This window comes from Canis aureus, chromosome 16 (genome assembly GCF_053574225.1).
Source record: "Canis aureus isolate CA01 chromosome 16, VMU_Caureus_v.1.0, whole genome shotgun sequence".
NCBI lineage: Eukaryota > Metazoa > Chordata > Mammalia > Carnivora > Canidae > Canis > Canis aureus.
This window is the reverse complement of record NC_135626.1, coordinates 52,928,399-52,951,163: the sequence shown is the minus strand read 5'-3', so window position 1 is coordinate 52,951,163 and position 22,765 is coordinate 52,928,399. Positions and strand designations below refer to the sequence as shown.

At 38.2% G+C, this 22,765-nt stretch overlaps 2 long non-coding RNA genes across 2 annotated transcripts in view; one reads left to right on the top strand and one right to left on the bottom strand.

The window, feature by feature from the left end:
- Positions 1-22,765, top strand: part of LOC144286924 (uncharacterized) — a 1,061,786-nt gene that overhangs the window by 332,560 nt on the left and 706,461 nt on the right. The window lies entirely within an intron of this gene.
- LOC144285388 (uncharacterized) overlaps positions 1-22,765 on the bottom strand; it is a 49,229-nt gene that overhangs the window by 13,911 nt on the left and 12,553 nt on the right. Inside the window, exon 3 of the long non-coding RNA XR_013353658.1 lies at positions 13,622-13,708. This is a non-coding gene — a long non-coding RNA (uncharacterized LOC144285388). The remainder of the gene's footprint in view (positions 1-13,621; positions 13,709-22,765) is intronic.

The window sequence follows — 22,765 nt, the reverse complement described above, 5'->3', positions numbered from 1 at the left end:
CCTGCTGGCTCTCTTGCTCTATCTCAGTAGCTCTTGATCTCTCGCTTTCTTTCTTGCTTGCTTGTTTTTTTGCTTTCTTGCTTTCTTCTTTCCCCCTTTCTGCTAAGGTTCCAATAGCCCATCAAACATTTCTTGAAGAATGATGTTCCTCCTAAGATCTTTTTCCCATGATGAGTTGAAGACTATGAAGCAATTGTCTACTTATACCTGGGTTTTTTTCTATAACAATAAGATCTTACTATTTTGTTAGACACATGGTTCTAGAATAATCGCATGGACTTTGTTTCTTAGAACTACATGCGCAGATTAAGTTCTGACCAATGAAATATAAGGGAATTGTGTATGTAACTTCTAGGAGACATATGGAGGTCTAGGAAATGTCATTAAAGAATGGGAGTATGCCCTTCAGCTATCTCATGCTGTATGAAAGGCAAAATGATGACTGGGCTTGAGAAACATTTCATATCACAAGCTGTAGTCAGTTATGAAAAATGGCAGAACAACACAAAAGAAAAACCTAGAGTTTCCCAGTTACTAAGAAGCTGCCAAACCAGCACCGGGCTGTCCACCTGTTTTTATGTGACCAAAATTAAGCCTCCTTGTTGTTTAAGCCACTCATGATTTGGTTGTCTAACATTTGCTATCAAATTTAAATCCTAAAACACTACCATTAAAAGTTCTCGTTATCCTAAAGATGAAACTTTTTTCCCCAGACAAATAAATATATAAAACAACCAATAAGGCAGAGTTGTGAAGCCAGCCACATGAGAGCTGATCTTGGAGTCTAAGAAGAATTCTAGAAGCCCTCTGCTGTGGCCAGTCCTTAACCCTTTAGCTTGTAGATCTCAGAGACATCAGAGTGATACTGAGTGTGGCCAATCTGTCTAGAACAGACATAAGATTTCAGGCCACTTGAAAAAGGCTCATTATCAACAAATAGGTGAGTGTTTCAATGCTGTACCAACACAAGTGGTTATGAACCTGAGGATCATCTCAATATCAACTCCCTTTTCTTCTGATGCCAGAGTGAAGTGGGGACATATCCCCTTTGTTTTTTATCTATATGATTCAAATGGAAGAAACTCCACCCAGTATTCATGATTATAGGCCAAATTAATCAGAAAACCCCATTATTCTATCAGTCTCAGGTCATTATAGGCCAAATTAATCAGAAAACCCCATTATATCAGTCTCAGATCAATAAATATTATAAAACCTAAAACATTGATCATCACCATCTTTTTAAAAGATTTATTTATTTTAGAAAGAGAAAAAGAGAGCACAAGCAGGAGGGGCAAGGGGAGAGAGAATCTCAAGTAGACTCCATGGTGAGTGTAGAGCCCAATGTGGGGCTCAATCTCATGACCCCGAGATCACGACCTGAGCCCAAACCAAGAATCAGACACTTCACTGACTGTACCACCCATGTGTCCCTGTTATCACTATTAAATCTATGGATTTGTGGACCTATGGCCAGTTGGATCTGTTTTTGTAGTGATGTGAGCATGGGGCTGCTGGAGTCACAAGTGTAGCTTGAGATTGAAGATAACACGATGGAAAGGATACCATTCAGTGCTGAGATTCTGGGTGCTAGTAACCTTCTGTGTCCTGAACTCAGCCATATCTATAAATCTATAAACTTTTTATAATTAAAAAATAATAATTTCCTTCTTTCCTCTTGAATTAGTCCGGGTCAATGTTCTGCTGTCTTGTAACTAAGACTCCTATCAGATTTAATGAGCAAGAACTACAATCTGCAGATGCATCAGAAAAGAACATTCTTCACTAAAGAATGGAATAAGCACAGACAGATACAGAAACATGAGCATTTATTTTGGAGAAGGGAACTCATTTTGTATATAAATGGTAGCAGAGTGAAGAACAAATTGAATCAGGGAAAATGAAAGACAACAAAATAAATGAACAGACCACTGAAATATTTCAGCTGGGAATTGATGATGCGGCTATGAATTAAATGGGAAGAAGCAGGTAGTAGAGCCACCATGAAGTCCAAATGGGGCAGAGGCTGAATAATTCATCAAAGGTCATGGATTTTTTTTTTTTTATTGGAGTTGGTGATCCCAGCTCCTAGGTCTCTGCTTTGAATATTCAACCACAGCTTCCTCTGATGTGAAGGGACATCTGGCCAAAAGATAGCATGAGCCAACTAAATTTCAGGACCCAGTGCAAAATGAAAATGTGAGCCTCTTGTTTAACAGTTACTATGAATTTTTAAACAGCCGTAGCAAAAACATTAAGGCAAGTATGGGACTCTTCTAAGTGCAGGACCCTGTGGAAAGAACAAGTTGCCCAGCCATGAAGCTTGCCTTATCAAAAATGGAATTTGTAGTTTTCTTCAATGAATCCTTTCATATATTGGTAAGGCTGTGATTTGGGAAAAAAAAAAAAAACTTAAGCTATTTCACTGGTATGCCCTTGTGTCCTTTTGCTAATTCAGATATGGAAGAGAAAGGGACTATTCAAAAAAAGCAAAACAAAAACTTGGTCTTGAGGTATGATATGATTCTTCATCTTATTCTAAGATGTTGCATCTTAACATCTTATGCTTAGTTTTAAAACTTTTCACATGTAGCTCCTCAAATGGCCTAAATCTTCCATTTATGTTGCACTAGCAAGTTTAAGGTATGAAATGCAGTTATTTATGAAAGTAACTTTTAAATAGATTTGAAATATATATCCTCTTTGAGAAAGACAAAACGAGTTTGATATTCTCATCTTTTTTTAATGTAAAGGTTTTATTTAGCTAAACTTTTGAAATATCTTGGGAAGTTCTTTTCTAGAGATTAAAAATATCGAGATTTGCATAAGGCTTTCATATCTAGAATGAAAAAAGAATCTTAGACACATTTTATGAAGATATCCGAAAGTCAGCTCTCTTTTCTATGCAATTCCATTTCTATGGCACTAATTTGAGAATTATTTTCCCTTTGTGAAAAGTCGAATTTGTGTTTTGTTGCCTAGGCCCATTCAAGTATTCATTGTGAGGGGTTGCAAATGGAGGGTCTGGAACCAGAAGGTCTAGGTTTAGATCAGTAAGTGTCACTTACAAGTGAATTGAGAATTCCACTTAACCTCAGTGATCCTATCTTTATTTATTTATTTATTTATTTATTTATTTTTAATTTTTTTTTAATGATCCTATCTTTGAAAAAGGAATAATAGTAGGAGCAACCTCACCAGGACTTTGTGATGGTTATATGAATGAATACATGAAGGACAGTTAAAATAATATAGGGAACACTGTAAGCACTTAATACATGCAACAAGTACTATCCTCATATCCTCATATACTGAGTCCAGACTATCACCTCCAAACTTGGTAAGTGATGGGCACACAAGACTGACATGGCTCCTACCCAAGTACAATGCACAATAGATCTCACAGGGGAGATGATTAACAACTGTGATACTGTGTAATAAATGACATGAAGTGAGGAATACAGCACACTCTGGAGCTAATTAGCAGGGTCACTGTAACAAGGTGGGAAAGTGTGTATTGCCTAAAAGAAGTGGGTTAGAAAACACATTCAACTAGAGGATATTACGCTAAGCAAAATAAGTCAATCAGAGAAAGACAATTATCATGTGACCTCACTCATATGTGGAATTTAAGAAACAAAACAGAGGAGCATAGGGGAACAGAGGAAAAAATAAAACAAAATGAAATCAGAGAAGGAGACAAACCATTAGAGACTCTTAATCATAGGAAACAAAATGAGGGTCGCTGGAGGGGCGGTGGGTGGGGGGATGGGGCAACTGGGTGATGGGCATGACAGAGGGCACGTGATGTGATGAGCACTGGGTGTATATAAGACTGATGGATCACTGAACTCTACCTCTACCAGTAAGGCATCATTATGTTAATTGAATTTAAACTTTAAGAAATTTTAATAAATAAATAAAATTTTAAAATGTAATATATTTTAAGGATATAGTATGAATATGTACTTCATTTATAATCACGTAAAATGAACTTTTTATAAAAGATTTTTATTTATTTATTCAAAAGAGACACACAAAGAGAGGTAAAGACACAGGCAGAGGGAGAAGCAAGATCCTCGCATGGAACCCAATATGGGACTTGATCCCAGGACCGTGATCCCGGGATCACAACCTGAGCTAAAGGCAGACACTCAACCACTGAGATATCCAGGTGCCCTAAAATGAATATTTTAAATAAAATATCACCTATACCAAAAGTATTTGGAAGCAAGGTAATTTAGCATATTCTAAGAATGTCCAAATATGATCCTGCTTTCAAAAAAGAAAGAAAAGAAACAGTTTCAAGAAGAATATGCTTTTAAATGGAATTATTAAGTAGGAGTTGACCAGAGAAAGGACAGAGATAAACATCCCAAGGCAAAGAAGAGTAACAAGTAAGATGAAAGAGAACATAGCACCCAAAGAACTGGGAATTGTTCAAGAGTGTATGGATAGTTGTGGGCAGCAATAACACAGTGAACTACAAAGGGATGCAGGAGCCAAATTGTGAATGCATGCTAAATGGTTTTATTTTTATCCTAAAGAAAATCTGCACATGTATCTTAAGCCAAGAGTGGGTCCCTAAATCAATCTTTTGTAAGAGCATAGTATACCTCTATGTAAGAAAGAGGGGAGATTGTCAAAGGAGAAATGAAAAATTGGACAGAATGATAGAAAATCCACCAAATAATTAGAAGACAGATTTTTAAAAAAGGAAATGAGAAGGAAAACCAAAGATGACCAGGGATACCCACCATGAGAAGAGGGAATTTAGAGGACAAAATCATCAAAAATGCATATAAGCGCTTTACATGGGATTAAAAACAAAACGAAACAAAACAAACAACCCATGAGTTTCTAGATTTAAAGACATCACCTTGTGTCTGATATTACAAATAAAAAAAAATTCCATTCACATCAAGGTGCCTTGTAAGAAAGTTTTAGGTCACCAGTAATAAAGAAAATATCTTAAAAGCTTCTAGGAAGAAAAACCAAACAAATATAAGGCACATGCAAAGAAAAACTATGAATGAGATTACTGGGAGCTTGAATACAGCAGAAATAGGTCTTCAAAATTTTGGAAAAAAAATCCCAAACTATAATTATAATCCTATCAAACCATCAGGAGGTGTAATAGTAGAATCAGGGTATTTTCAGACTTGCCAACACTCATAAAAATTACCTGCCATACATCTTTTTCCAGGAAGCTCCTGGCGTCACACTCCAAGGCAGTAATCCATAAAAGAGGAATATGTAGGATTTATGAAATAGGGAAGAAGTGAAGACAACTTCCAGGATGATGGTGAAGAGAAGTCTTAGGAAGACAGCTAAGATAGCAGACCTGAACAATGTCTTATGTGGCTTTAGGCAACAGAAAGGAGATACCAGCAAAGACACAACCATGTGCACACGCACACGTCACAAACCAATATAATATCTAATGTTGGAATAGAATATTGGGGACATTTTACTGTTTCACTTTGGAAATAGTTGAAGCCAAAAGAGTGATGGTTACATAGAACAAAATGCAAAGACAAACAAAACAGAAGTAAATTTTAACCATCAGGAGAGCGTAAAAATGTACAAAAGGGTGAAATGTAATCTTAAAGTACTGGGTGGCTAAGCTATAAACAAAATATGCCCAGTCATAATAAGGTGTGCACTGAATATTAATTTAACCAAAAGACTCTGGGAGCAGGATGGAGGAAGGAAAAGAGCCCACCCACGCCTGTGTGTGTTGAGGAATAAGCACTGGAGTTAATTCTCCATCACCTATAGAAGAAAGCAGATACATGACCTGTAAGCTTTTAAAATGAAAAATAGATATATAATCATTTTCTTTAGAAACACATAGATCCATACCAGTAGGAACAGCTAGCGTGGCTTCATCTGTTGAAAAGGAATTAAAAGATGAGAAAAAGAGGAACAAAGAAACAGCTGTTTTTTATTACGGAGTCTTCCAGCACTATCCAACTTTTTAAAACTTTTTTTTTATTGTGAATTGTAACTTATATGCAGAAAACTGTATAAAACATATTTGGACAGTTTAACAATATAATAAAGGAAACATCTGGGTAACCACCACCTAGGTCAAAAAATAGAACATGGCTGGCCCTTAGAACTACCCCCACTCCATGTGCCCTCTCTCACAAAACCTCCTCCCGACCCCTAGAGGTAACACTTTTCTGACTTTGGTGATAAGTTATTTTGCATTTATTCAGATTTTTATCACCTATGCATGCATCCCTTAATGGCGAAGCTCAGCTTTCCATGGTTTTGACAGAATTTTCAAGGATGTAGCTAGTTTATTTAAATGAAATTTAAATTTTTTAATGCCATATTTTGCCCATACAAGTACAAACACTGGATTTATACACCCTCCACTATAAAGAATTATTAAGTACACTGGCTTTCCCACACTGATAGTTTCATAAGAAAAAGGTATTATTACTCATTTCTCCCAGACGCTTGTAAATATACCTTTACCTTGGAACTGCAAGGAATGCCTACAGATCTGTACAAGAATACTTGTATTTCTACACCATAAATGACCAACGTATGTTTTTAATATTGCGCATTAAAAGCTATATTAAAATGCAATTTAACAATAATTTCAATGAGCCATACATGATTAACGGCAAAAGAAGATTCTAGGCCCAGAAGGAAGAATAATGGCAAGTACAAATCAAAAAAAAAAAAAAAGGAAAAATTAACATTTACTCCCATACCACAAATCTGATATTTTGCAAGAGTGGTTTCCATCCAGGATGAGTATTGGAGTTGACTGAGGTTTTAAAACAATCCCAGTAAAAACCATCCTCTTTGCCCGCAAAAGGGTAAATTAGAATCTCAGGGATTGGAGGATGACGGCAAGTATTATTTTAACAAAAAATGGGCATCTTTGATGATATCAACAAACTCCTCAGGGCATTTTGATCCTAATATACTCATTTCCTTATTGTGAGATATTATCCCAGAGCACGACTGTTTTATTAGCGAAGAGCAGATGCTCCCAAATCTCCCTTGACCCATGGTCTTCTTTTCCCATATTGTCCAGATTCATTGAGTACCTTTACCCTTGTAAACTGAATGGTTCCCATTGCAGACCTAGAATCTGCTCATTTCATTTCCAACTCTGGCCCTACTACCTGCACTGGGCAGTGGTGGTGTCATATTCCAAGGTGAACTACCTCATTGCTACCACTTTCCACCTAGTCAAAATGTGTTCATTGGAACTTATTCTGGGGTGTGGAACAGAATGTAACAGGATATGGTCCTGACATTAGGGGAGGCCAAAGAAGTAGAGAAAGAGCCAGTTTGGCTGCATCAAGGCTGAGTCCTCTCTCGTTGCTAAGGAGGAGCTTCATCTGGTGGTCAGAGCAGAAGCTGGGAACCATGACTCATGGAGCCTTTTCCTGACTCTTCTCTGAGTCACTTTATGACCTTGGACAAGTCCCTCTACCTTTCTGGGCCTTGTGCCCCTGCCACCCCGCCCCCCCCCCCCCCCATGTAGTCCTTCCGGTCTTCCTTCCGGAGATTTCATATGTTTGTATTTTTAAAGTGTTAAGACTCTTCAGGAGAGCCATTTCAGAAGAAATATTGGTTCTGGAGCTCGAGGAGATTATCCGAGTCAGGCTTTGCAAATAGAGGTACTAAATCATTAGTAACCTTGTGTTGGTTTGCTAAAATTTTCTTTCCTTTTTCCATCTTGAGTTCTATCTAGTTTTACTTTTTGAGATCTATCCTGTGCTGCCTATGGCTGCTTGGTGACCTTTATCTAAAGCATTATGCTGATCAAATTGTACTTGCAATCTTCTTAGAAACCTGTGTGACCCTCTCATTACCTTTCAAATAAAGATCAAGCTGAGCGGCACCTGGCTGGCTCAGTGGTTGAGCTTCTGCTTTCAGCTCAGGTCGTGATCTTGGGGTCCTGGGACTGAATCCCACATCGGGCCTCCCACAGGGAGCCTCCTTCTCCCTCTGCCTGTGTCTCTGCCTCTCTCTCTGTGTCTCTCATGAATAAATAAAATCTAAAAAAAAAAAAAAATCAAGCTGAGATTCAGGTCTTTCCACAATTAGATTCCAATCTGCCTTCCCTATTTTATGTCCTCCATTCCCTTACACATATTTTATGATGTAGATCAACTGGTCACCTAGCTGTTTTTCAAATAAGTGCTACCCCCTGAGGGCAAAGACCTCGTTTTATTTAATTTCATAGTCTGGGATCAAACACAATGCCTCCTCCATTGTCATTGCTTAATAGATGTTGGGTGAATGAGTAAATGAATGAATGAGTGAATAAATGGATGGATTCTGTTTCCTCCACCCAGAATGTCTTTAAAATATAAACAGTATCCATGTTTTATGGCCCATCTCAAATGACATCCTCCACAAAGCCTTCCTTGACTCTCCCTGTGGGAAACGGCTTTCCCTCCTTCTTTACACTATTCTATCTGTTCTAATGACATAATTCCATGTATTGAATTTACTTATATATATCATAGCTCTCATATCAAAGTCCCCCGAAGGGAAAGGACAAAATGTATTTTCATTTTATACTTTTACTCAGTACCGTTTTCAAAACTATTTGAATTAAGTATGTGTGTATGTGTTACCTGCATGTGTGTTAACATGCATGCCTTGGAAATAATATATCCCCCCTTTTCACAAATATTCTCCATCTCTCACTATCTCCTATAATTTGGGAACTCTGAGATTTAGACAGCAGCTTCCTCTTCCATGAAATAGGGAAGTTGGACCAGAGGATCCATTTGATACAGACACAAGATTTCTTTAGGGCAAGAGTATTGGAATGATGAAATGTAATATAAATGTATTACAAAAAGCGTAACGAGCTCTTGACATCTTATATTACCTGGTATTTTTGCCGTCTTTTAAGTCATTAAGAAAATGATGTTTTTCTCAGGTTTTCATCTTTGGCAATTTGTTTGCTACTGTTTAGGGCCCAAATCTGCCTAAGGAAAATAATAAAAATCACAGACCCCAAAAAGACCCTTGGGTTGTATACTCTGATCTTTTCCCATGACAGAGGAAGCAACTGAGATTCTGGGATAGAAATTGGTTTGCTCCAAGCAACATAAAGCTGAATACGAAATCCCAGTGACAGGTCTCATTCTCCTGGATAAGTAAGCAAAACAAACCACAAGGTTCATCAGCTTCCTTCTTCCTGATGACATACCCATGAGCTTTTTTGTTTCTCTTCTCCACCTCCTGGTTGTCCTTGTTTAATCTGGGGATTAAAAATGGGGCTTTTGGTTTCAGCAGTGATCCTATGGGTGTCTAAAACCTATGGCGCATGCTCTTCTCATATTAGGTACGCATCCATTACGAAAAGCATTGTTAGATGGAGTTGAAGGGCATATTCCAGCTCCAGCTGAAAAACTGGGCAATAAATGAGAAAAGCAACAGTGTGAGTTTTGACGTTCTTGGAAAGCTTACCATATCTCAGGCCAGATTTGCATCCTTTGTAACTCCACAAGGGAATTCCCAGAAGGCATATATTTTCTTTCCTTGACAAATGTCTCAAATTAAAGAGCAACAAAGGAAAATGGTTAAAGCACCAAGGGTGTGATATTTTAAGAGGTTTAACTCGGTCTTTGGCTCTTTGGAGCTGAATAGGTCACAGTTCTCCATAGGGAGAACATTTGTCGATCAATTTGTATCTCATTAGGGCTCCAAGGGCGCTGCTAGCAGGGTCATCTATTTATTTGAGGTTTAGTGGTGAAATAGATTGATTTTCTCCCCACCCTTATGCTTTTTTTGGTTTAAGTTCCAGCTATCTTTTATTGTTCCCCATGGTAGATGATCCTCTTAAGGGAAGCTCAGTAGAGAAGGTGGAAGCCCCTGGAGTTGATATATGCTCCCATTAATCATGTCCAGGGAAGATGAAGAATCTTGTAGGCAATTCATACAGAAGATTGAAGACAATCAAATGGCATGTTTCGTAACCCTCAAGGCTATGGCGTTGGCAGAGATGTCCTTTTTTGTTTGTTTTTCCATAGTAAGGAGCATTGATATTCATAGTCCCTCCTGTAACACACTTATTTGAATTGCAGTTACTGCTAACACACTAACATTCTTAAGAAGCGCTTTCTTTAAAAAAAAAAAAAACTATTTTATTTATTCATTTGAGAGAGAGAAAATGAGACAGAGAGAGCATGAGGGGGAGGGCAGAAGGAGAGTGAGAAGCAAATTCCCTGCTGAGCAGGGAGCCTGATGTGGGGCTTGATCTCAAGACCCTGGGATAATGACCTCAGCCAAAGAAGGATGCTTAACCAACTAAGCCACTTAGGCACCCCAAGAAGCACTTTCTACAGAGTCCTTTTGTCTACATTAGCAAGAACAGTGAGCTTATTTTCTGTGTTCATTGCCCCTTCCCTGCAGGTGCTGAAATGATGCTGAATCGCAATGCAAACATAGTTTTTGAAGGTAAATTCTAAAACTTTATAAGAGTGTTGAGAGGACTAAGGCACATATTTAAAATTTGATACACAATGAATACTGATTTGATACGAGGGATTACAGATGGGGTATTTAAACCCTAAAATGGCCTTTGCCTCAATATTTTTTTTTTTTTAACTTCCAAGGGGACTTTAATCATTTGCTTCACTTATTCAGCTTATGTAATGAGGAAGCCCCACTGCCTTCTTGGTTGGTTTTTGATTCAGTGTTTATTGCTCACCTCCAATTCCACACCAACCTGGATAAGACAATCTAATTAAATTGAGCCTGATATTGACCTTTTCTTTATAAATACATTATAAATCATTAAATTAGTTCAATAAACACCACTATCTCAGCTCCCTTTTTCCCCACTCCCAACTTCATCCACCTGAAAAATCTTACCAACAGTGACTTAAATCAGCCCAATATACAAAAATAATAATGACAGCCATTTATGACACTATATGGAGACACAAATCAAATAATTTAGTGTCATGAATTTGAATAATTCTTACAGCTCTATCATCTCATTCCATTATGAGCCCCTTTCTACATTTGATAAAAAATGAGAGGAATTGGGACACCTGGGTGGCTCAGAGATTGACTTCTGCCTTTGGCTCAGGTTGTGATCCCAGGATCCTGGGGTCAAGTCCCACATCAGGCTCTCTGCTCAGTGGGGAGCCTGCTTCTCCCTCTGCCTATCTCTCTGCCTCTGTCTGTGTCTCTCATGAATAAATAAATCAAATCTTTAAAAAAAATGAGAGGAGTGAAGATAATTTGGTACAGAGAAAAAGACCTGGACAGGTGAAATAGGTGGACAGAGTCAAAGAGATAATAAGTAGGAGTAGTTAAATCCTAACCATAGATTTATAGATGTGAAGGGGAAAAAGGTAGATATGGTATATATATATATGTGTGTATATGTGTGTGTGTGTATATATATATATATATATATATATATATATATATACCCAATGAGATGTTACTCAGCCATAAGAAAGTACGATATCTTGGCATTTGCAACAACCTGGCTGGGGCTACAGGGTACGATGCTAAGTGAAATAAGGGAAACACAGGTGATATGTTTCAGGGAAACACAAATAGAATATGAATTCCCTCATGTGGAATTTAAGAATACTAGTGAGCAAAGGGATAAAAAGAGAGAGAGGACAAATCATAAAACAGATCCTTAACTATAGAGAACAAATATAGAACAAATAGCAGAAGGATTAAATGGGTGATAGGGAGGGGCATCTGGGTGACTCAGTCTGTTAAACATCTCCTTTCAGCTCAGGTCTTGACCTTGGGGTCCTGGATAGAGCCCCACGTCAGGTTCTCTACTCAGCAGGGAGTCTGCTTCTCCCTCTCCCTCTGCCCCTCCCCCTGCTCCTGCACTGACGTGCACATGCACTCCTCTCTCTCTCTAATAAATACAATCTTTAAAACAAATTAGGTGATGGGGATTAAGGAGTGCAATTATGTGTTGAACACAGGGTGTTGTGCAGAAGTATCAAATCACTATATTGTACAAAAGAAATTAGTATTATACTGTATGATAACTGGAATGAAAGTAAAACCGTAAAAGCAATCAGTCAGTCCAGGCCTTTGGGCACTACCATTCATGCTCCTGTCATAGAGAATCTGCTTCCTGTTGATAACAGTTAAGACACTTTGTTATTGCTTTCTAGGTATATTAGAGATATTAAGCCACTACCTTTTTATGAGAAATTAACAGATAATTTTGAGAGTAACAGGGTGTTGGACTGTATAGACTAGCTCAAAGATATTTTTTAAATGTTTATTTATTTTCATTTTGTTTAAGATTTTATTTATTTATTCATGAGAGACCAGAGAGAGAGAGAGAGAGAGGCAGAGACACCGGCAGAGGGAGAAGCAGGCCCCATGCAGGGAGCCCAGGTCTCCAGGATCATGCCCTGGGCCAAAGGCAGGCGCTATACCGCTGAGCCACCCAGGGATCCCCTTATTTTCATTTTTTAAATATTTTATTTTTTATTCATGAGAGACACAGAGAGAGGCAGAGACACAGGCAGAGGGAGAAGTAGGCTCCATCCAGGGAACCTGATGCAGAACTCGATCCCAGGACCCTGATATCAAGACCTGAGCTGAAGGCAGATGTTCAACCACTGGAGTCACTCAGCCATCCCTAAAATTTATTTTTTGATAGCACTTTTCAGTAATTACTTGAAAGATGATTTATCAAGCTTAAAAAGTACCGGGATCCCTGGGTGGCACAGCGGTTTGGCGCCTGCCTTTGGCCCAGGGCGTGATCCTGGAGACCCGGGATCAAATCCCACGTCGGGCTCCCGGTGCATGGAGCCTGCTTCTCCCTCTGCCTGTGTCTCTGCTTCTCTCTCTCTCACTGTGTGCCTATCATAAATAAATAAAATAAAATAAAATAAAAAATTTTTAAAAAGTAACTAATCATGGAGAAATTATAAGTAAGAAAAAGAAAATCCCAGTAGTAGTAACAAATGTAAAATGGTACACATGTATAGCACATAATGACAATATTATCTAGTAACTACACAGGTATTATTTTCCTTTGCCACAAAACAATAATTTCTATGATATATTCTTTAATAACTGTAAGAAAAATTATTATTGTTTCCTCGAAAAAAGTTATGTCTATAATGTATGCTTTCTAAGAATTTAGACCATGCTACTTTTAGCAACAGAGAAATTTAAAAAAATAGTAGTTTGGATCATATCCTATGATATCTTCTATATAGTGAAAGCTTCAAATATTTTACTGCTTTAAATGATAATAAATCAACTCAGATTGAGACGAATATTTATTATATTTGGAATTAACAATAATAAAACCAAATATTGCCTTCTTCAATATTCAGAGTGGAATTTAATGGAAATAAAATGATCCTGTGAAGTTTGATTTTCTACTTAATACATTGTCATATTTTTGGAACCAAGGTCTCTGTAAGATTACATTACTTGAAAAGTTGAAATAACTGCATTCAAGTGTAAATCAGACTATTTTTCCTGGAGCTAATATCACCACCGTAGCCTAGTTTTACCTCTGTAGCCTTTTAAAAAATGCACTTAGGAACAGTCTGCTTAAATTAAAGAAAGAAGAGAGGAATTTCTTCTTTCTGCCTAAATTTGAAAACAAACTCACTTGCAATAAGAAAGAAGGAACTTCTGGACATTGGAAATTTCCTTCAAAACAAGGGAAAATCGGTTTTACATCAACTGCATTCTTCAGCTGTAGAGTATAAAAAAAAAAAAAAGGAAAAGGAAAAAAAAAGAGGGAGACAGTAGAATTTTTTACCAAATGAACTGCTCTCTAAGTTCCCAATATACCTTAAAAATTAAAGGCTGAACGTATTTATTTCCCCGTTTCAGTTTTTCATGGAAGCCCTTAAAAAAACCAAACATATGGATCACCACCGCTGAAAGGAAGCCCTGCCTCCCTCTGGTGCTCAACCGTCTCCACGTAACAGAAGACACGTATTTTGTAATTTACTGAGACACTGCACTCTGCAAAATCGGGCCCAAAGACAGACCTCAAACTGGACTAGCAACTCTGCTCCTGAAACAACATACCTGGGCTATATTTGGAAATGTCTGTGTAGACAAAACAACGTGCGCTGGGAGGGGCGGGTGCATGGAGGAGCGCAGCAGGCATTATCTGGTTTCACTGTCTACAGTGATCATATTAACTGAATAATTGCCCATTATTTGCTTTGTATCCTAGAGCCCAAGGCCACTGTATTTACTTTCAAAGTGAAATGAAGAACAGAGGATAAGTCAGCTCCCCTATGACTTTTCCCTCCTCCGTCCCTGCTCCAGCATTGGCTTTTAGCTTTCCAAATTGAGAAGCTATGCCTAGGCCCTAAATTGAATTTCACGACTTCATTTGTGATAGAATTATGTGCGGCTCTGCACCCTTTAAGCAGAGCATTGTAAACAGCATGCAGCCAGAGTGTGCGTGTGCACACACACGCGTACGCGTGAGCAGGCATGGTTGGGCAGGAGTGAACCCAACAGATCTGGCTGGGAAGCCCTAAGAGCATCGATGGTGACTGCAGTGGTTTTGGCCTGGAACAAATAATTTTGAGATGTTCAATGTCAGGTAAATCTGGTAGATTTTCGATTTCACTTGAAACGATTTCTGCACCTTGCCACTCAAATATTCCTCAAATGTGTGCCTTTATTTTCATCCCACTTCCAAAGTTCTGGAATAGGTCCCAACATCGGTAATGTTGAGTATCATAGCTGTCTTCAATCTGGTTTCCAATTTCCTCAATCCAGTCCACCGTCTACATTGCTTCCAGAGTGGTCTTCTCAAACAAAACTCTGGCCATGCCTTTCTCCTGCATGAAAACCCTCCAAGGGCATCCTATTACCAACAGGAAAAAAATCTGAGATTCTCTGAGTCCTAGCCTTTTCTCACATTGCTACCTTACCCTGTTCTTCTCTGACTTACCTTCTTTTTGAGTAGCACCAAGCCACTAGTACATCGCCCAGATATGCGCCCCATTCTGTTCCATATTTCATAGCATACCACATATGCCTTCTGCTTCAAATTTTCTATAATGTAGTAAATCAATAACTCTCCCCTTTCTTAACCTCTCCATTAGAAATGAACTTAGTGATCAGTTAGGTCAGGAAATATTTTCTGATCCTGGAGCTATCATTTCTGTGCTTCCATAGGATACTGTCCACGATTTATCATAGCATCAAATACATTGGAATAAAATTAACAAATATATATCTTGGGGCATCTGTCTGGCTCAGTGGTTGAGCATCTGCCTTCGGCTCATGTCATCATTTCAGGGTCCTGGCATCGAGTCCCGCATCGGGCTCCCCACAGGGGGCCTGCTTCTCCCTCTGCCTATGTCTCTGCCTCTCTCTGTGTGTCTGTCATGAATGAATAAATAAAAGCTTGAAAAAACAAATACATATCTCTCATTGCATGGTAATCTTTTCAAAGAGGAGAGATTTCCCATGACCTAGCACTTCTATCCCCATGGCCCAGGAACTAGTATATCAAAGGCATTGCTTGAATATCTGTGAAGAAATTTCTGCATCATGGAGAGCCACACTAACCTGTTTATACTTGCTGGCTATGTCTTCAGCTTAATGAACACTTCATGTCAGATATCCCTGCAGGGACTACTTAACATTTACTTTTGCTCTAGGCTAAAGACAATAGGTTTGAGAAAAAAAACAATAACATGACTTCCCACCCTCGAAATTTTCATTTGGCTGAATTTTCTTTTTTTTTCCAGACTGTTTTGAATGACTGAATCAGCCTCTACATAAGTGTGCATTTTTGTATAACAATTTTGAGTGACTTCGACAGATTCTACAGTTGCAGGGGACTTGATAATGTTGGACTAAGAGAAGAATAAAAGCTAACACTCACAGCAGGAAGAACAATTATCAAATTCATGAGTCAGTTCAACTACAGTTGAAATACATGTCTCTTAAGACTGTCCTTTCCAGAAAGAAATTATTATGATTCTGATTCTAATTGACGCTTGAAGGCTGATCATTTATTATTTTAAGTAAGACCTTATGCCTTGAAGGTAGTTTGAGGCATAAAAATGCTGACTTAGTATAGTTCCCTGCTGTGAGAGGCAAAATATGTGAAATTCAAACGGGAGGTCACCATTTTATCCTAAGCACAATAACATGGATGTAAGCAAATATATAAAATCGACCTTGGCAGGATAATAACAAATAAGCAAATGAATTGACTTGTATTATCCAGTGGCTGACGTTAACTTCAATATAGTCTGTAATTGTAATACATGTGTGCATCTTATCTCAGATTGTAGTAGTGGTTTAGTCAATACCTATATAGCAAACATGTCCTTGGTGTCAGATTCACTACTAGGTATTTAAAATGCAGATGTGGGAGTCATAGGCTAGGAATTGGAGGATTTTGCATTTTAGGGGGAAAGGCAAATGACTAATCTGGACATTAAAATGCAGTGTTATAAATGATCAATATGCAAAAGATAGTATGAGAAAACAGAAGAAAGACATCAAATTCAGCAAGAGAGTTCCAGGAAGGCACTCTGGAGAAAATGCTGCCACATTGGAGTTCAGCAAAGTTGTAGAAATAAGTCAGAGAATATGGCAGGAGGTTCCAGAAGGAGCTAAAGCAGGCACAAAATGCTGAGAGCTCTCTCAGATTATGGTGCATTTCAGGAACTTTAGTTAACTCAATATGGCTATTGGATGCTTTATAAGGCAGGATGAAGAGATGAGGTCATGGAAGGAGGATGTATCAAAGGATGGACACCAGATGTGTATGTCATGCCTACTAGTTTCGGTATTGTCATGTCTAGGGGACAACAGAAGGGTTGCCAATGAGAAATAATAGGATCGTATTTACATTTTATAGCAGTAGAATGGGGTGACTCCTTAATCAGATCTATAGTAGAGATGGAAGACAAATGCATTATTCGGGGAAAGAAATAATGGAGGTCTGAAATAAAATATTGATTCAGAGAAGGAACCAGCCCTGAGAGTCATTTGGAGGGAGAAACCACAGACCTGATGGTATACAGAGTGATGAATTGGAGGACATCATGGCAGATTTCTAGCTCAGGAGACCTGCTGGGTGGTAATGCAGCTTCCTTAAGATGGTAATAAAAGAATTGGACTTGAAGACCTCGGGGAAGTAAGAAGGACTGACTTGTAGACATTTCAAGTTTGGGTTACTCTGGGGGCCTTTAATTGGCAAAGCCAATAGAGAGAATATAGTTGTTTAGAGCATGAGGCAGGAGCTAGGGCGTATAGGTGCTGTTTGAGTCATATGTGCTATGATCACCAATCTATAAGATTGGGAGCTTTAACCAGGAGGGTTAAAGGAAGAAGGAAGGAAGAAAAATCTCAAAATTGCCAAAGGTTCCAGTGCTAAAGGAAAGGAAAACTGCTCATTGGATTAAATACATAGGTCATTGTTGACCTGAAATCGCGATTTTAATGCAATTGTAGCGGATGGACCCAAGATGAAGAGGGTTGAACAATGAATTGGAGGTGAAGGATTTGTAACAATCTGGTGTTATTCTTTCAAGATACATCAGGGGAGGGAAGCATGATGAAAGTTCAACATGTTTTGATGCTGTTTTAAGACAAGCTTATCTGACAGAGGAAGGAGCCTACAGAGAGGAAGAGAACATACGGGCCAGGTGTTTGAGGGGTTTGGACCCAGAACAGAGAAAGAAGTTATATTGGAAAAGACGAGAAATGTATTCTTATCCAAAGCCAAAGAGAAAGTGGGAATGCCAGTATATTTTTACGTAGAGCTGGGAGGCAGTTTGAGTCTGTTCCCACCTGGCATCAAGTAGAAGAGAAATCATTTGCAAAGAGCAGAGATAGTGAAACAGATGAATGGAAAGTCCATCATTTGCGGGACAGACTGCTGAGCCAAGGTGCCTCTTAGCACAACTGAAGCTTCAACAACCTGCCGCACCGTTCAGGCCTCCTTTCTCTCTTCCCAGTTCCTCTCTTTGTGCTCTGTTCCTCTTAGAGGCAACACAACACCACACAAATCCCTCAGCTCCTCCCTAGAACAGGTGACCCCTGCTGAGAGCTTTGACCATGATCAACATGAGCAGTGAGCTGCTCGGGTCTTTGAAAGCCATGAAGTCATGCCCTGCTAAATCCTTAAAAATTCTTAGGCAAAGGCCACCTTCTTCAACTTTGGTCCATTTAATGGCCAGTGGGGATAATGATGGAGAGGGAGGAAGATACTATACTTTTTTTTTTTCCAGTTTAAGTTATGTAAGAAGTTCTTATAAATGAGATGCTAACCTCCTGCTGTCATTATTATTATCTTGTATTTCAATTTTATACAGAAATCCATGGAAATACTATATAAGAATCATTTTATACATGAGATATGCTTTTATATTTCACATTTTACAAAACATTTAACCTCAAATTCCAAACTCTTTCTCTGTATTCGCCACACCTCCCTCAAGAGGGAATAAACACACCTTGAGACTCCTTTGGTGTCCCATTTTCCAGCAATACCTAGCGAAAGTTTTAACTTCAGTGTAACATTAACTTTTTTCCCCATAAATAAAACGGAAAGTATTCATACAGTTTGTTGGTCATTCATGTCCAAGAAACACCTGCTATGGAAGAGTCAGGTTGAGCAAAGCTGCCAAACTGAGGAGACAGGAACATGAGTGAATGGCTTCAAGGCTCTCACACTCTGCTTTCTCCATACAAACCGGAGGAAGTGTAGCCTTGAAGAGATAAAGTAAAAACATCCAGAAGATCCAGGCATGGAGTTAACTGACCATGTAGATTAGATTAATTCATCCAGCAACTAAGGTCTATGTTAGTGTTTTCCAGCAATAAAACATTGAGAAATAACAAATAAGAGAATTGGAGATGTATCAAAGGAAAATTATTCTTTCTGTATTTCACCACTGACTTAAGAAATACAGAAAATGGTGAAACACCGGCTTCAAATTATGCCTCCATATATTTACATAATACCAGGTACTTAGATTCTTTGTGTCTCACTTTCCCTATCACTGAAAGGAAGAAATTGCATGAACTGAGCTTTATTTATCTTTACTCTCTATTATTTAGGTTACATAAATCCTTAAATATAAATTCAAGCACATTTTTAAAGTCAGTGAAAATATTTCTAGTGATATGTATAAAAGCTACACACTAAATATTATTTTTAAAATCATTTTAGCTTTAGCAGGGCTGAAATAAATTTTTTGTGTGTCTTTCGATGGTCATAATTCACAAAGAAAAAAGTCAACACCCTTAGAAAGTTAAAAAAAAACCCAACAATTTAGATGGTGCTTCTGAATTTTTAAGAATAGAAAATATAAGATTTTATTCAATAAAATAAGTTTTTTTTTACTCTTTGTTTAGTTTTTTTTCATTTTATTATTTCCATTGTTTTAGTAATATACATTAGTTTGGAATTTCTATTGAAAACTATATGCAGGGTGACAGGCATCAAAGAGGGCACTTGATGGGATGAGCACTGGGTGTTATACTATATGTTGGCAAACTGAATTTAAATAAAAATTTTTAAAAAGCATATGCAATTCCATGTCATACAATTTGTTAGTTATTATATCAGTACATGAAAATGTTCATCTCAGGCTGATATGATAAACTATTTTGTGTAGAAACTTCTCCAATTTTTCTTAGTAAGCCAATGTACTGTCTTAAGCACTGGATATGTATCTCCCCAAACATTTGAACATTTATTTGTTCGTTTTTTTAAAGAGGAGGGGAGGGACAGAGGGAGAGGGTGAGAGAGAATCTTAGGCAGGCTTCACACCCAGCGTGGAGCCTGATGCAGGGCTCGATCTCATTGCCCTAAAGTCATGACCTGATCTGAAATCAAGAGTCGGACACTTCTAAACTGAGACACCCAGGCATCCCAGAACATATCATTTTGTATTGCAACAATTTCATATCTGTGTCCTCCATCAATCCTTTGTAATCCTTGGAGATTAGTGCTGGCCACATGCCTAGCACTTAATATTTTTATTTGAAAAAAAATAAAGAAAGACATAAATATATGCATTCCTCAAACTTTCCTTCTCTAGGCTTTTCTATAATACATGGTCCTGATCATAACCATCATCATCTCCTTCTTCATCAACACAGTCAACTTGAGAGTTATAACAATTTTAGGTGATATTTGTTAAGCTTTTACTATCTTCTAGGAACTATCTTTTAGTATTTTACTTAGTGCTGTCCTGATCCAAGATTTTTCTGTACTCTTCTGTGTCCTACTCTGTGCCCTGGAATTTTGACCTTTGCAGAAAGCATCACCCAATTTGCTTCATTGGTTAGATTCTGTTGCCTTCAGCCAATGGCAGACATCAAAAAAGGATACAAGATGGGAGAAAATAAGATCAGGAGTTCCTTCTCCTGATTCCTCCCTGCATAGACATCAAATCTGGCAGAGGCTATATGCCCTCATGACTAGTGACCCCGCCTGGGCATCCCTTTTTCCATGGTTCCACTGGTTTTAGATCTTGGCTACCTCTGGTAACACTGTTTTGTCCCCGCATCCCTTGGGGTGCTAATGGCTTCCCACAATTGTTAAGTCTCTTCAAACTTTACTATTATTCCCTTACATGCCCTTATCCCATCTTTATCTCTAAAAGTAGTTTCTTCTTTAAAGTGTCTACACACTTGAACCATCTGTGAATTCTGTTTTCTGGTAAGATCTTAATTATGTAATAATAAGTAAATAAACATAGTATAAATGTATAATAAAAATAATATTAAATAAAAATAATATTAAATATAAGTATATGTAATATTTGCATTTATCCACTTATTTAACCCTAAACAATGTGATTTTAGACTAAGTATTTTCTGGTTGAGAAAATTGATACATAGAAATATTAAATAATTTTCTCAAAGGCTATATTTGCCAAAGGCAACAGGTGGTGTTATAATCTAGATTTTTTTTTCTTTTTCTGACTCCAGAATTTCTCAGTTCTCACCTGCTTTCCTATGGAAAACAAAAAAAACTTCTGTTCACCACTGTTAGTACTCATCATTTTTTACTATTTTATAACCTGGATTCTATACCATCCCCAATGCCATGTTAATCCCCAGGGAGAAAATAATGTTAGACAGTTTTTTCCTAAGAACTTCCAGACTTTCTGGGCTTAGTAAACTGGGATGATCACTAACAAGTTGTTACATGGTCTGTTATCAATGTCAATGAATTATTAGTGGTTGAAAAATAATAAGAGTAAAAGCATGATAAAATTAATGTCATCTTTGCCCCTAATCCAGCCAAGGAGTTCTGGTTATAAAGTCGTCTTTTTTTTCTCTCCCCCCCCCTTTCTCTTCAGCTGCTCCTCCTTGCTCAGAGCACATGGGTTTGGCATTTATTTTTCCTCTCAGTGGGAACACTCGGAGCTGTGGGTGGCCTCTCTTGAAACCTCTTGTTTAAAATGAAGTTGGGGAGGAAGCATGATGCTTTCTCAACAAAAAAGAGAACATCTGTTCTCTTCCCTGGAGGATAAAAATATAGTGAGATTGGACCCAGGGAGAGTTCATTTGTCCCCTCTACCTACCCCCACTCACCAAGCCTATTTTTTTCCCCACCTAATGGCCCCGATGCAGACAGGGAGGCAGATCCTCGATCTTAAATCATATGCTCTTCCTGCCAGACGGAGACACTTGGACATGGCATCATCAATTATTGGTCAGTGAGATTGTGTTTCTTTACTGTTTGGGACTTCCAAAGGAAATAAGCAACAGTTTTACTCAGTTATCTGCTTTTCCATCTATCCTCCCTCCTCGAAGAAAAAGGGGTAGCTCTTCTGCACAAACTTCATTCCTCTTGCTGTGCTCCATGGCATTTCTCTTCTCAGATGTGTCTCTGGTATTTCTCCTCATCTTGAAACAATAGCACTAACCCTCGGTCCACCATCTCCTTCTTCTAAACATAAAAGCAATCTAAATATCCCACTAAAATGTAAAAGAGAAGAGAGAAATAAATAATGTCCACAGTTATTTCCGCTTATGTCCATATTTCTCTCTCCTCTTCCACAGCAATGTTTTTGCAGTGATTATTCACTTTCTGCACTGACTCAGCTCCCAGTCCATTCACTCCCCACCTTGCCATCCATCCAGCCTGATGTGGGGACTTCAATGGAAGGCTCTGACAAAATTCTGGAGCATGCCCTTTACCAAAAAAAAAAAAAAAAAAAAAAATCTAGGGGACATTTTTTTCAGCTCTATTGTGACATGACTTATCTGCCTAATTTGAGACTCTTGACTCCTCCCTTGAAAATACCTCATCTCTTTGGTGTCTATGATGTTCTCATTTAACAGTCTTTTTCAAAACTTCTCTCTGGTCATTCTTGGTCTTTTCCATGAACAACTCTTCCCTCCTCATCAGTTAAATGACAACGACTCTCCAATGTTCTCTTGCATGTGATTGAGTCTCCTGCGCTACAAAGTTCTGTGCTCAACAACCTTCTAGATATTTGGGGAACACCACAAACGAAATGTGTGCCAAGCACATTTCAGCTTGTTTCATGGAGCAAATAGACACTGCTTTTCCAACCTCCCTTTCTCAATAAATTATATGATTCTGTCTTCCTGTCTTTAGCTGTTCACAAGAGCATGCTGAGAGTCACCCTAAACCATCCCTCTCCTTCATTCCCTTACCCCAATTACCCATAGTGTCATTATATCTATTAACTGCTCTAAAATCCATCCTTTGCTACATCTCAAGTGTTTCTACTTTTGTTCAGGTTGAAGCTTCTTTGGTGAATGCCAGTAG